The sequence below is a fragment of the Puma concolor genome, chromosome A3, assembly GCF_028749965.1.
Source record: "Puma concolor isolate L17-30 chromosome A3, mPumCon1.1.hap2, whole genome shotgun sequence".
Classification (NCBI taxonomy): Eukaryota; Metazoa; Chordata; class Mammalia; order Carnivora; family Felidae; genus Puma; species Puma concolor.
Window position 1 is genome coordinate 67,998,563 of NC_141669.1, and position 15,594 is coordinate 68,014,156.

The 15,594-nt window shown below is 41.8% G+C and overlaps 1 pseudogene; it reads right to left on the reverse strand.

Moving 5' to 3' along the window:
* Nucleotides 1-3,727: 3,727 nt before the first annotated feature.
* On the reverse strand, nt 3,728-4,161 carry LOC112869015 (large ribosomal subunit protein eL27 pseudogene; annotated as a pseudogene).
* Nucleotides 4,162-15,594: the final 11,433 nt, after the last annotated feature.

Consider the following 15,594-nt stretch of genomic DNA (forward strand, 5'->3'; position numbering starts at 1 on the left):
CCATGCTTCATAAATAGAGAGGTAGATGTTGCATCACAGACTTACCATGATTCACTCTGCTCCCACCACTTCCAAGCCCTTTGTTCAAGTCATATTCAGTGGAAATAGTGCTGGGAGGTATACTGGTTTGGGAAAGCCTGAATAGAACATACTGGAGGAAGGAAGGAAAGATGTGTTTCCTGATCAGCTGGGCATACAGGCACTCTTTACAGATCTATAATGTTAAAATATGAAGGGCACATGAATCTTACTTTCTGAGGATGGCACAGAAAATAAGTCATCTAAACTTCCATATCTCAGAAGACTGGAATGTTTTGTGGGTTTTTTGTTTGTTTGTTTTGTCTTGGTTTAAGTATCAAAATGGGAAAACCTGATTTGATTTCTAAGCTAGAAATCTCCCAATTTCTATTCTAGTTCTTTCACACCCCAAGGTAAAGATGTTGCAGTGTTGGGAACCAAAAAATATATGTAGGGTATGCTTTTTAGGTTATGCCCGTGAACTTAACTTCTGATTAGCTGGTGGTTTAATTTATAATCTGATATTGCTATTGTATTACTATAAAAGAGAGTATGCTCAAAAAGAATACCTTCACCCTTTCCTTCAAATTGCCTCATGAAATGTAAAAGTTACATGTATGGCATGAGTAAGCCAAGTAAAACCTTTGTCATTAAAAAAGTATTCTGCAGAACACCTGGATGGCTTAATTGGTTAAGCATCTGACTTTGGCTCAGGTCTTGATTTCACAGTTTGCAGTTCATGAGTTCCAGCCCTGTGTCAGGCTCTGTGCTGACAGCTCAGAGCCTGAAGCCTGCTTTGGATTCTGTGTCTCCCTCTCTCTCTGCCCCTCCCCCAGTCATGCTCTGTCTCTCTCTCTCTCAAAAATCAATAAACAAAAAAAAAAATTTTTTTTTAAGTATTCTGCAAATCTTAAACACAGTGTGAAAATAATACTCTTTTACCGGCTACAAATTCTGTATGTCAAAGGTCATTTCTATAGGCAATTGTTATTACATTTGATAAGTTGAATGGAGCTTCCTTTTCAATTCTATGAGTATTTTTTTAATTTGCAGGATGATTATTGGAATGGCCAGAAATGCTATCGGTGCTGATTTCATTACCCCCATAAAATGACCCAGCTCTAAGAACAAGAGGGAGATTTAATAACATCCATTCTTATTTAGAGAGCTGGGGTGTGGGTAAAGGCTTAAATACAACCCTGAGTTCTTGCAAAAACTGGTGGGATCACTGACAGTAGTGTTATTTCATACTTCTGGAGACATTTGACGGGGATCTCTTCAGATACAGACAAGATCGACTTTTGGATATTTTTCCTAAGAAAGTTTTCATAATAACATACTTTGCTGCTGCTGCTGTTGCTCTAAAATTTAATTTTAGTGACTTGAAGCTGTGAGTAATGTTCAAACTCCCTCTTTTACCACTGCATTCTGATTGGAAGGTAGCTTATTTAGGATAACCATCAGTTCTTTTGCCCGGAGTCTACAGTAAGAGGAACCCAAAGGAAAAACACAAATAAAAAGACGGTATTCACTCATAATCTTTCTTAGGCCAAAATGAACAATATATATATACAAATGCTAGTGAAACAGATTGAAAATAGAACCCCACAGGAAAGTTGAAAATGATGCTAACTAATTGCAATAAAATACAAATCCACCCATAACCTAATTAATATAAATATCTTCTTCTTTTGCATACCCCATAACATGGACATATACATTGAAATGTTTCTCAAGCACGGGCAGCTGGGATCCCCAACCTATGTAACATACCAGCCTTATGAAAACGTTCTCATCTTAGGAACCACTGGATTTGGGATTCTGTACCATTCTAGTGGCTTCTTGGTTTTGGAATTGGGTAGGAAATCTTGGGTGAAAGGAGACTCAAGATGTGCGTCCTGAATTGTAACCTTGGCACCACCCACCCTGTGAGCTCAGACAAATGACTTCATCTCTGGTGCCTGTTTTATTATCTCCCAATTTCTATTCTCGCTCTTTCATATCCAAAGGTGCATGTCATCTGAAGCCTTGGGCACTTTGCATCATAAATCAGAAACAAATCCAGGAGTGAGAAAGGATGAAGGAGACAAGTACCTGGCTAGGAACACTAAGTTTCTGCACACACTTTGTATTAGGTTTTGTTCATGGTGTTTCATGTTCTGGACCATTCCTTCCACATTTATACATTTTCTCCTGGTCCTTGGAAAACTGAAGTCTCTGTGGAACATTCCATGAAAGATCATCAGCATTACGTTCTACTAAAATAACTGGGACCTATTTATAAACCACAGGAAATTGTTCTTGCTCAGGATACTGTCTGAATAAGTAATTTAAAAAGTGGAAAACACTGTCAGTCTTCCATATGTTTTCTCTATTTATTGTTTCCCAAACTGGCCTTGAACATTCCTATCTCTATACCTTTGTTTATGCTATTCTCATAGCTCACATACCTTCCTCACTTATTCAAATCCTCTCCTTCTTTAAGATTCAGCTCAAATATCACTTTTTTCAGGTAGAAATTTCTATAACTTTTGACATGGGTCCTCACCCCCCACAACCCAGGGATCCTTTTTTTCCCCTCAAAACTATGAGTCACTTGTACCCCCAACACATCACTTAGCCCTTAAGTCCTACCCTATTTTATTTTCTTCTTGTTGCCATTACATAAAATTGGGATTTCCAGAGAGACTGTGAACACCTTGAAGAGAAGCTCCCACATGAATAAACCAAGATAGCATCCAATACACAGCTAAGAACACAGAAGGTGCTTAGTGTTGTGGATATAAGGTGATGGTTTTCAAATGGTCTAAAGCCAAATAAAAGAAAATCACAGAAACCCGACGTGCAAAATAGACAAAAGTTGACCCAGTGTGGTAGAAGTTGGAGTATAGATAGGGACACTGGCATCCCATAAAATGGACCCCATTCCCTACCCTCCTCTTTGCTCAGATGCTGGAGCATCCCCACAGCTCACACTCCCTTTCTCCCTTGGCCTGTCCATGCGAGTGTCCCCAGGCTTCTGTGCTGGGAACCTGACCTTCCCAGCACCTTAGTGGCCTCATTCCATTCCCTCCAGGCATAAGCATAGATGTGTCTGAGCTGAGCTGTTAGAACTCTCCAGTGTGCTAATGTTACCTACCCGCTCCAAAATGTTTGCATTCTCATAGAATTTTTCTAAAGAGAGCACCTCAACCACACCCATGGATCCCTAACCAGTCACTTGGAGAACTCAATATGGCTGATCATGGAACAGTCCTTTTGACCACATTCCCTCTTTCCTACTGCCCCAGCATATTCCCTTACGAATGCCTGTGTGTTTGAAATTCTGGAAGTCCCCAATAGTATTTTCTGTCAACACAAACATACTCTTCCCCATAAGCAAAATTCTCTTTTCTTTTTCATACTCTCAATTAATTGGAAGGAAATAGAGCAAGCAAAGTTACCGGTAGTAATTTTTTTTAATTGAGGTAAAATTGACATATAGCATTATATTAGTTTCATTTTAATGAAATTATAATGATTTCATGCAAATACATTTTGCAAAGTGATCACCACAATAAGTCTAGTTAATATCTGTCCCTGTTCACAGTTACATTTTTTTTCTTGTGATGAGAACTTTTAAGATCTATTCTCTTAGCAACTTTCAAATATGTAATACTGTATTACTAACTACAGTCATTCTGGTGGTACATTTTGTGTGTGTGTATTTTTAATGACTGAAACAAAACAGATTTAAAACCTCAGCTCCTGGAAGAACCATTTGTTCTTGCCAGTCCTGTACCTCTCCTGGAAGTTTACCTTGGCTACTAATCAAGCCTTGCATTTAAGAGCAGGGTCTCTGAAGACATCCTTGTTGACGACAGTTTTGTCCAAGAGGATATGCACAGAGTACTTTATGGGCATGCATGATTATAGTTATAAACTTTCACAAAAGACTTGATCTTTGACCTCTTGATGATTTCCTTCTTTCCCATGGCAGCTTGTCACTTTGCAGGGATAGCAGTCAATTCTAGCCACCAGAGCATGGCTGTAGGGACAGTCTGAGGTATCATCATCAACATTCTTCATGATAACTGCTTTGCATCCGGGGTAGTGACTGGCCAGGACCAGCATCACCTTCCCCGGTTTCATGAACTTGCCCATCTTGATGCCATCTAGATGAACTTGCCCATCTTCGAGCCTCTAGAAGAAAGCTCTGGTGGTACTCTAAATGGCACAAGACACATCTCATTCAGAGCACAGAAACAGAATGAAGAGTGGCTGTACTGTCCACTCCTTGGCCTGGCATCATTCCAGCCCATTTGCCCCAGTGCTGGACTGCACTCCTCCAACATTGACCACTATGGCCTCCTGCTCTCTCGGGCTCCACACTCGCATTCTTGCTCCTCCCTTGATTTGCCAAACATGCTTATTGGACTAACAATAAGTCCTTGACTTTACACCCTGTTGACCTCTTTGATTATGGAGATCCAGTTTTCACTTCAGACCCCAACTCAGACCCTGGTGCTCTTAGTTTTGTTCACTGGCCAGTGGCCTGTCTGGGTCCACAGATCCTGGCAACTTCAACCACTTCAAACACCAGGCCCTGCCAACCACAGACGGCAGGCCACACTTGCCAGCTGCAATCTGGGGCTATCTTCCAGGAGACCCTCTTGCCTGTGCTACGAGCCCACTTCCATTCAGTTCCAAACCCTTAACTTAGCAACTCCAATCTCAGTAGCCTCCTGACTTCACACTGCATGTATTCTTCCCACTATTTACACTCAGATTACCTCTACAGACTTTGGCCTTATTCACCTTTGCTGCTCCATGTGCCCTCTAAAACCCTTTGGCTTCTCTGCCCGCCCCCCCCCCCCCCACCCCCCCGTACCTGGCCCACTGCAAGGAGAAGTCATAGCCTCACCATCACCAGTGTGGAACATTCCACTGGCCCCTGAGGAGTGGGCATAAGCCAATCAGGAGAATGATTTTCCTGATAAACCAGTCAGAGAGAAGAGCTTTTTGGTGTTCTTAAGTCCACTGTGCAGGTCAGGAGATTATTCTCAGAGAGAGATATGAAATAGGGAATGTAAATCTGGAGTCTTAGTCCAGTTACAAGGAGGTACACACATTTTATAAAGGGAAAGTGATTTAATCTCTCTCCCATCATTTTACCAGATGGGCTGAGTCCTGCTGGGAATGTGCTGCGAGGGAAAACGTTTATCAGGAAGAGAAGTAAAGGACCTGGGATTCTTGTTATCCATCTTCCATAAGCAGTCATTTCTTTTTTCTTTTGTATTTTTTTTTTTTTTTTAGGGAGAAAAAAGTGTTGGCCTGAACTCCTCGTGCTTTCTTATGTAATAAAAAAGTCAAGCAAAGGTCATGTCTTGGTTCAGCCTGGACTCGGCAGACTGCCTGCATTATTACAGTGCTGGGAGTCTGAGGCTCTTTGCTCCTTGAGGATTATCATGCAATTCCTCCACAAGTGGTAGGCCTCTTTCTCTGCAGAGGGGGCCCATCTCAGGGCAGGCCATTATGATGTCTACTCTGTTGTTGATGTTCAGCAAGAGTTATATACATCTTAATGGTTTTATAGTAGAAATATTACACTTGGGGGCAAGATTTCCAAAACCAGTTCTCTGACTATGCTAAGTCACTAGCCTATCTGGGTCCCTTTGCTCATTTGTAAAATTATAAAGGTTGATCCCATCAATGAGGTTGATATAACCCTAGAGATACCCTCCAGCTCTGATATTCCCCAACTTTGTAATAAATCCTAGTTGGCATCTAAGCACTGATCAGAACTCTATAAACCAGATAAGATATTCTAGAATTGAATATATTAGTATCCCTCAGGGATCATAGTAATAGAGTCTTTGCTTCAAAAGGAAATCAGCTTTTTCTTCAATAAATAACAAAGATTAGGGGCACCTGGGTGGTTCAGTTGGTAAAGCATCCAACTTTGGCTTAGGGCATGATCTCACAGTTCGTGGGTTCAAGCCCCACATTTGGCTCTGTGCTGACACTCAGAGTCTGGAGCCTGCTTCGGATTCTGTGTCTCCCTCTCTCTGTGCTCCTCCCCTGCTCACACTCTGTCTCTGTCTCTCAAAAATGAATAAACATATTTTTTTAAGTTTAAAAAAGTAACAAACATTAAATGAGATAATATATCCATGGGAAATCTAGCATGGAGGGGCACAATACATTTCAGTTAATGGGGCATTTCCTATACTAGCATTTCCCAGAATATAATTCTAGAAAGACTATGCTTTCACTGAGATTCACCAAGGCAACTGTATCCTAAAAGGTCCTTTATAATGTTTTTTAATACATTCAGGATCCAATCAAGGTTCACATAATTGCATTTAGTTATTGGTTGTCTTTAGTTATTTTTAATCTAGAATAGTCTTTTTTTCATTTTTCATAACATTGATAATTTGAGGAGTCTCGCCTGGTTATGTTGCAGAATATCACACAGTCTGGATTTATGTGGTTGTTTCCTCATGTTTAGATTCAGAGTTAACATGTTTGGCAAGAAAACTGCAGAAGTGATGTTTGTACCGTTATTTTTTAAAACTATTTTTATTTTACCTTTCATCTGTGATCAAATCTGATAGAAATACGTAAGGTGGAAATGGAAGGCTCCCCAAAATGCCAACTCCCGGAAATAACCAGTATTTACATTTTAGTATATATGCCATTACATTTTTTTCCTTCGCATAGAACAAAAATGGAATCATTTTCTACATCATTTTTTGCAACTGGTCCTTTTTCCTTATTACTGTTTCTTGGAACGCTTTCTGTGTGAGTACCTGTAGGTCTACCTCATTCCTTTCAGTGGTTTGTTTCCAGCTTTTAGCTCTTAGGAATGATTCTGCAACCATCATCCATATACATTTTTGTCTTTGTGTATGTCTGTAAGTTTTTTCATAGATTCTATTCATTAAAGTAAAGCTTCTGGATCAACTTTGACCTTGCAAAACTGCCACCACAAAACATATCAATTAACACACTCAACAAATATGGAGGAAAGTGACTGTTTCCTCACATCTTCTCCTGGTTTTACCACCACCATTTTTTTCTTTTCTTTTTCTTTTTGTTAGAGAGAAAGAGAGAGCACAAGCAGGGGACAGGGGCAGAGGCAGAGACGCAGAGAATCTCAAGCAGACTCCATCCTCAGTGTGGAACCTGACGAGGGGCTCAATCCCATGACCTGAGCCAAAAACAAGAGTTGGATGCTCAACCAATTGAGTCACCTAAGTGCCCCACCAACACCCTTTTTGATCTTTGCCAATGGGAAGTGAAACTTGCCTTATCATTATCACTTCAATTTTTAAACTATAAGCAAGGTTAAGTATATTTTTGTATGTCTATTTCCTGTTTTTTAAGGTTCCCTCCCCGCCCCGAATTATCTATATCTATCCTTTGCCTATTTTCCACGGGATTATATTTTTCTTATTGATTTGTAACACTCATTTTTATGTTAAATAAGTTAGCCATTTGTTTTCTGGAGGTGTAATAATTATTTCGTCTAGCTAATTGAAGCACCTAAGTAACACCCTGTGACAGGTGCTCCAAAGAATACACCCAACTAGAAGAAAGCCATACATAGATCCTTCTCTTTGAACTTTCCATACAACGAATAGGGGCAAGGCACCTACTTGATTCAGATCTCTATGCATAAATATGTCATATGTTTATAACATGTACGCTGGACACTGTGTGTATAATTGGAAAGTGGCTTTTCAAAAAATGTTTTCTCTGTGGTAAATTTCTTTCAAAAAAAAAAACTATGTTGAGATTCTTTAAGACAAAATTCTTAAACTACTGGGCTGGGCTGTGGGGGGGGTTATAAGGTAGAAGCGGAAATTGTTCTGAAGCTGGAAATAGGGTGCAGATAATGAAATCCAGTGTTTACAGCTGGCCAAATCTTCTTCCCCCCCCCCTCCCCCATGGCTAAACAAAGTTTGGAAATAATGCCTCTGGAAAGTCTCAAGAAGCTCCGAGAAGAGCATCTTCAGAAGATAGACTGTGTCCACTGAATTTTCTCCCACCTCGAGCTTCTGGGTTCTGTTCCGTGGCTTCTTGTTGGCAGTCTGCCGACTGCATTGTCAGATGCACTGCCGGCCCAAGTTCAATCTTCAGAAATCTTTCCAAACGAAAATGACTTCTGAGCCAAAGTTGTTTTTTGTTTTGTTTTGTTTTTGCTTTGTCTTTCCTATCCCAACCAAGTTGGATTCTTTTTCTCACAGTTTGGATCATGTCATTGCATTTTGTAGGAGCAAGATTGTCAGCTTCAGAGACACCTATATTTGGTGATAGTGAGTTATGTTCAGCTTTTTTGCAACATTCTTCTTAATCATCTATCCCAGTTAAGTGGACGTGCTGGCCCTGTGCCTGGTACAAAAATTAAAGATTAGTTAACTGGATTCACTAGGTACATTGCCGCCAGCTCAATTTAGGACACACAATTAACTCTCTTACCTCCTCTAAGTGCCACACTCACTCCTCTGGCCTAAAAGTAACACATTTTTTTTTTTCTTGTTCAATACTAGTGACTCCTTCATAGAAAGAGACAAAAGAAAAATTAATCTCCAACTTTTGAGACCCCAGAGCTGGATTTGTCAGCAAACTGGAATACGTTCAGTCTCCAATAATAAAACATTTTCATATGTTGCTCATAGGGAGTTAGAATACATTTGCTGGGAATTTGATTTCACACATGTAGGCGGTCTAGGAGGGCAAAAGTGAAATATCCACCCCCAGCCCCCAGCACAGCCAAGAAATAGGAAACGGAGAAATAAACACATACAGCCAAAAAATAGGAAATAGGGAAACAAACACATTTTCTGAGTGTTATACTATGAAGTCAACACATAATGGCACTGTGCAGACAGACATACATAAAAATCTTCTTAAAGGGGCAGAAATCAATATCTATCCTATGCCTTTAAGGTTAAACTGCTGTGGACTCCAGGATAAACTCACATTGAAAGAAAAAAATGCACATTACTTGTAAAAGGAAACACAGCAATGTTGCATGACAGCTTTTTTGGTGGTTATATAATATAGATATATTAATTTTGTTTCATCATTGCTATTCTTTCCATCTGCCTTTTTTCCCACAGGAGAGACTCACTGGAACAAAAATACTTTCTCTTTTTATTTTTTTAACGTGCTGTAATTGCTAACATAGTGGATCTGCTTCAGGACTGTGATTAAAAACACTCATCTGACTTGGTTGGGACAGAACCTACTATACCTACTTGATTTGTTAAGCTACAACTGAAATATTTTGATAAGAAAAAAATAGGAAACACCTCTACAAATAAACAAAGGTACGTCTGCAGTGAAATAAAAACTTTCCCGTCATGAGAAATAAACTCGTAACATCTCTTCTCTGAAGCAGAGAAAAGCTGGCATAGAATATGGCTTATTGTGCTACTGATAAGTTTATTTAAAAATTAGGTCTTATGGATGAAGCATATTGACTATCACATCTTTTGGTTCCACTCCTTAGCAGCTATTCAGTGAACTAGGACTTCATAAACAGAATGTTGAGAAAAATATTTCTGCTGCTTCATGGACACACCCATAACACATTCGACAGTGGTCTCCCACGCCCTGGACTTACACACTCATTCTGTACCACGCAGCAGACAGTAGTCAAGTACATGTTGATTGGATTGTACCACAAGGATATTCATCCTAGCTAATCATCTGTAAGGGAGATTGTTTATCTCCTATAAACGTCGAATGTCTAGAGATTTTGACTGAATTTTGGCCATCAAGTTTGATGTTCCCCAACGACCGAACCAGTTAGAAGAAAAACCAAACAAACAACTATTGCACTCCTCATTCTTTTGTTTGGAGTGATTGTGCCATGATTACTTAATTTGCTTTTCATACTTTGCAGAGAAATTTAAATAGCTCAGATGTTTAACTCTTGGGGGAAAAAATTGGTTACTAGTCACACGTAGCAACTACCTCCCTTGAGAAACATCACAAGGACGTTACAATTGACTGCTGGGTTTGTTCAGCATAGCATGAACAAACTTAACATGTTTACATCCCGTATCAAATACTATCTTAAAAACAAAGGCACCACTCGAGCCAATCAAAGCAAGGACCCTCATTTTTAGCACCGTGGCACTGCTCTCCCTCACTCTCACATTTTCAACATGTTAAAATGGTTCTGTTCTTACAACATAGGAGTGCGTGTATGTGTCAGAACCACCAAATGCAAATAAAAGGTGGTCAGGGCACCATTCCATGACTGTCTGTAGAACTCAAAGCTGTTGACCATAAGGAGAAGGGAATTCCAAAGCAAAGGCCTTGTTGGAAACCATGGCCTCAGGGATTCAGTGGACACTGCTCATAGGCCCTGGGGAATAGCTGTGCAACCACCCCAAACCACAGTGACGCCAATGAACTCGCGGAGTCAAATCCTAACAGCATACCTGAAAGCACAGGGAGAAAAGCATTTCAGCTGAATAGATGGATTCTGAGATGAAAAGCACGTTGGAATAGGCCGTTCCCCAAGACCCCACCCTGAAAAAACCCTCTACTTGCTGTTGTCTGAAATTGTCTTACTTCTTTGGTTTAGGGCTTTCTTAAGGCTTTTTTAGATGAAAATAATTTGAGAGAGGTATAATATTGTTCTTAGTATTATGCTAATGCATAATAGCTGCTCTTAGTTACCCATGCCTTTACGTGAACAAGGAATAGAATGTTCCTAAGATAAAATGTGCTTCTAGAGCACAGGGACACAGGAAGAACCAGCCTTCTATGGGTCCTTGGGGAGAGGATGCTGCAAAGGTGAGGAACTGGGGCTTGATGCTTGACATTTTGCTAATGGCCTCTCTGGTATCCTGCTTAAGTTTCACTCCAGGGGACAGTACTGGTATTTAAGCTGCTGTGAAGCAAACGGGGAGTGGGCTGCCTGAGTGCCAAGTAGGAGAAAGAGCTGCTGATCTGCAGAGGCAGCGTTGTGTAGCAGAAAGAAATGGGGTTGGTGGTTGGAAAACCATTTTGTAGCTTTCTGTGGCTTGTAGGTTCTTCCTATGTAATCAAGTCCCCTTGCATGGAAGATCAGCCTTCTCTAGGTATTTACAAAATTAACATTTCAAGTTAATTCCCAAACCCAAGCCTGCCAATGCACAGGGCTGGAGAAACTTCCATAAGCAAGAAATGGCAATTGGTGGATCTCAGGAGAGAGGAGCCAACATCCCTCCCCCATTCCTCACTTGCTGCCACTACTGTGTCTCTGCCCAGAGATTGAAGTTTTGTTTTTCACCTTTCTGAGTGGATCTCAAAGCTTTTGACAGAGAAGAATGAGGGTTATCCCAGGACAGGGCTCTTAGTTTGTATTCATCAGATTACACTTGGCCAAAGCAACAGTCTCAGTTGGAAGCAGGAACAGGCTTCATGCTTCCTAAGAAGTCTCGTAGGGATTTTGAAAGCACAGGATGAGACTGGAGTATGAGGCAAGTCTCAAAGTAACTAAAAAATGTGGCATCAGTGTGCCTCCCTGAGACTTACACACTGCATATGTTGTGCGTATTCCTTTAATTCAATAGGGCAGCTGGTGGTAGTGGTGATAGTGTGCAGTAGACAATAATAACCACCGGCATTTACATAGCATTTATGACACACCAGACACTGTTCTAAGACCCTTAATACATCAATAAATAACAACCCATAAGATGGGTACTATTAGCATCCTCCCATTTGACAGATGAGAAAACTGAGGCACAGAGAGATTAAGTAACTTGCCAGAAGGCACAGAACAATAATAGAATGCATTACCTTTTAAATTGTAAAAATAACCGCACTGCTATTGCCTTCATTCTGCAGATCAGGAAACTGAGGCTCAGAGGTCTGATGTAACTTATCTAAGGTCACACAGTGTTGAAGTGCTAGCGTGGCCCACTCCTAACATTTAGGGGCCTTGGAGCAAGCATACAAATTGAGACCCATATTCCATGGCAAAAGCTATACAGCAAGCTTAAAGTTAAATACAATATCTTCTCTTTTCCTGCTTCATAACAACTTGGAAGGCCAGATTCAAATTTACAATTTTCAGACTTCTTGGTTTGAGCCAGAAAGAGGCAGTGCACAGCGAGCCATGCCCCAGTCCCTGGCCTGGTGCCTTTCTCTTCCCAGCCCCGAAACTCACACACAGATACTTCGGCACACGCTGTCCAACTCTTGTCTGTTCTGTCTACAGCTGCCCCTAAGCCACCCTGAAAGCTAGGAGATACATACCCTTGGGAAGGCATGCCTGGGAAGAGGCCTGCGCAGGTCTTGCAAACAGACTTAGGGCCATGGGCACAGGGAATTCTGGTGTCTCAGTACCTGGAGCATGGTCTAGAGAAGATAGGGGCTCTGGTGGGCATGTTCCTTTGACCTACTGGACTCTTGCCTCCATGGAGTGGAGCTTGACATGAGGAGGGCCAAGGTAGGGCTCTCTAGACCTCACAGCTCAGAGCAGATGCCCCTCTAGTCAGGCTCTGAGAGAAGCACTGGTAGTGGTCACAGGGCTTTAAACCTGTCTGCCTGACTCCAACGTCCTTGCCCTAGTGAACCACCATTAATGTCACTCCTCTGCTTCTAATTCCAGTTTTCATGTCACTGGGACCTGAAGTGGTAGGTAGAGGAACAGCATGGGAAGGAAAGAACCCTAAGGTGGGGGGCAGGGGCGCAGCAGATGAAAGGAAGAAGTTCCCCTCACCCACTCTCACACCCTCCTTTTCCACCCAGCCCTGCCTCTGGCAGCCAGCTAGGACTGCACAGACACTGCCCAGAGCAAATCCAAGTTCCAACCACACCCTTTCCTTGTTTACGAACACAAAGCAAGGGAGAGAAAAGGAACAGCTTTGAACTGGATTCTTTCAAAGACTGTTAATTCTCTCTTAACCTGTTAGATAAGACTTCTGAGCAATTAACTTGCCTACAGAAAAGCCCTTTTTCCTCCTTCAGTTATTAGAAGACAGTCAAGGGGCCTGCAGGCCTAGCTGGTCCTGCTCCTGCAGTTACTTCCTGGCACCTGGCATGGGCTATTTACATGGATTTAGGAAGGATCCTGTCAATCTGTCCAGGCTTCTAAATTTAGTTTCCATACATAAATGCAATTTCCTGTGTTAGCTATCATAATTGAAATTTTCCACAGGCTTAATTTTGTGTTGTTGACGCTCAGATGTCATCATTCGCGGTGTCATGCTTCCCTTTTTAAGGAACTACACTAACACCCCCACTAACCCACAGCTCGCAAGCTCCCGACTGCATTCACAGCTAAAACTGCAGCCAGCAAGGGCCGTGGACCCCGACTGCCTGCCGCAGTGCACTCCCCCAGCGGGCCTCAGTTGCAACCTTCTCTCCTTTTCCACAGGCACTGGGGGAGTGAAGACAGACCTCTTGCCAGAATACCAGAGCGTTCGTGTCCCAGTCCTGGGACTCAGAAACCCATCCAAACCAGCATGAGGAAAAACACAGTATTTTGTCGTCAGGTGTAGGCCACACTCGGCCAGAGAATGCCTCCAGATCTCTCCAGAGGATTGAAAACAGGAACAGGAAAGCTGTCAGGAACTGACCTCTCTTCTCGCCACCCCCACCCGCCTCGATAGTTATTGTATCTTTTCTCTCTCCCTACGGTTCACTTCTCTCTGCTTCTCCACTCCTTGGCACCCCGAACAGCTGGGCGGGAAGCCCCACAGTCCCGTCCTGGAGAGCCAGGCTAACCACAGCTCAATTCCAAACTGAGATAATTTGATTGGCCCTGCTTGAGTCAGATGTCTATGTCTGGTCCAATCAGCTATGGCTCAAGAAGATGGGTGGAGTCAGAGACAGTATGAATAAGCCTGCAGTTCAGGTCCTTAGGATGGAGTAGATGAGAAGTTCTCATTGATGTGGGTGGGCAGATGCCCTGAAGGCAGGTTGGGTCCCCTACCCAGATTGTACCTGTTTAAGATAGATGAGTATCTCTTTACCTTTGCCTTAACTCTTTGAATGATAAGCAGTTAGAGGTCAGGTGTCACTTTTTTTTTTTTTAATTTTTTTTAACGTTTATTTATTACTGAGAGACAGAGAGACAGAGCATGAGCAGGGGAGGGGCTGAGAGACAGGGAGACACAGAATCTGAAGCAGGCTCCAGGCTTTGAGCTGTCAGCACAGAGCCCTACGCGGGGCTCGAACTCACAAACTGTGAGATCATGACCTGAAACAAAGTCGGTCGCTTAACCGACTGAGCCACCCAGGCGCCCCCGGGTGTCACATTTATGTGAGTTCCGTTGCACATTGTACATGCTTCTTTACCAGGAATTGTCATGATGGCAATCTCCTCATCATCAGTACCCTTTCTGGCTTTCTGTTGTGGAGCCATTCCTGAAGGCCAAACTCAGAAGTAGAAAGAAATATTGTGGAGAACCCAATATGATCACCACATAGCATTTTGCCTGGTTTAAGCCTGCTTGGAACTTGCATAGAAAAATGACTGTTGTCAATTTGATTCACTTTTTAGGCCCCGAGCCTAATCATAGCATTCATTGCATTTACTTGACCTGTCTAATATGTAAAAACAATAGCCCATTCTACACTCTGAGATATCATAAACCTCTCAGTCCATAAATCCCAGACCAGGATATCTGAGGAATTTTTGGCAGATCCACCCAAGGAATAAGGCCAATCTAGATGTGAGAGGAATTTCTTGAGTTTCAAGCCAACCAAGAACATTAACACTTCACCCATATTTCAGAGGAATGCAATCATTTTGTACAGTTGGACAGTCTTTAGGGAATGGGCAATATTACTATTATACATTTTAAGAAATGTGTATTTGGTTTCCCTGGTATTAATGTTCATGGGGAACAAAGCACTCATTGCAAACTAAATTTGGGGCATGGTATAGTCTATGCTGCCAGATTCGGTTTTTTCTTTCTTTCTTTCTTTCTTTCTTTCTTTCTTTCTTTCTTTCTTTCAACTCTTCTTGATGGAATGACTGAAGAGATATTCTGTACCAAAATCAAGATGTAAGCTAAATTTCATTAATCTCTTTATTAATTCATTTGCTGTTCATTGGACATTTGCTATGTGCTGCTCCCTGCACTAGATGCTGTGTATGCAGAGATAAAGGACCCAAGCCTTGCCCTCAACCCACTCACAGTTCATCAGTGAAGAGAGGTGTATAAACCAAAAATGACAGTGCAATGTAGGAGGGGTGATAAGTACATAGAATGTTAAAGGAGGACAAGGAAGGCACTTCTAACTCAGCCTGGGTTGGGTGGGGTGAGGAAAAACTTGCTGGTGGAGAATGAAGTCTAAGTTTTAAAAGGAGTTAACCAGCTAGATGAAATGGGAATGGTTCAGGAAGGAGGAGAGCATGAAAGAACATGATGCATTGCAGGTATTTGGTGATAGGCTTATTTTGGCTGGGGTAAGGCCAGGATTAGTACAGATAGGGTTGGAAAGGTTGACCTGGGACCAGGTCACAGGGCTTTAGGTCAGGCTAAAGTATTGGGATTTTATTCTTGGGTAAGATGGAGTCTTCACAATATTTCTTTTTTTAGGAAAAAAAATTGAAATGTAAAATATATGCAGAAA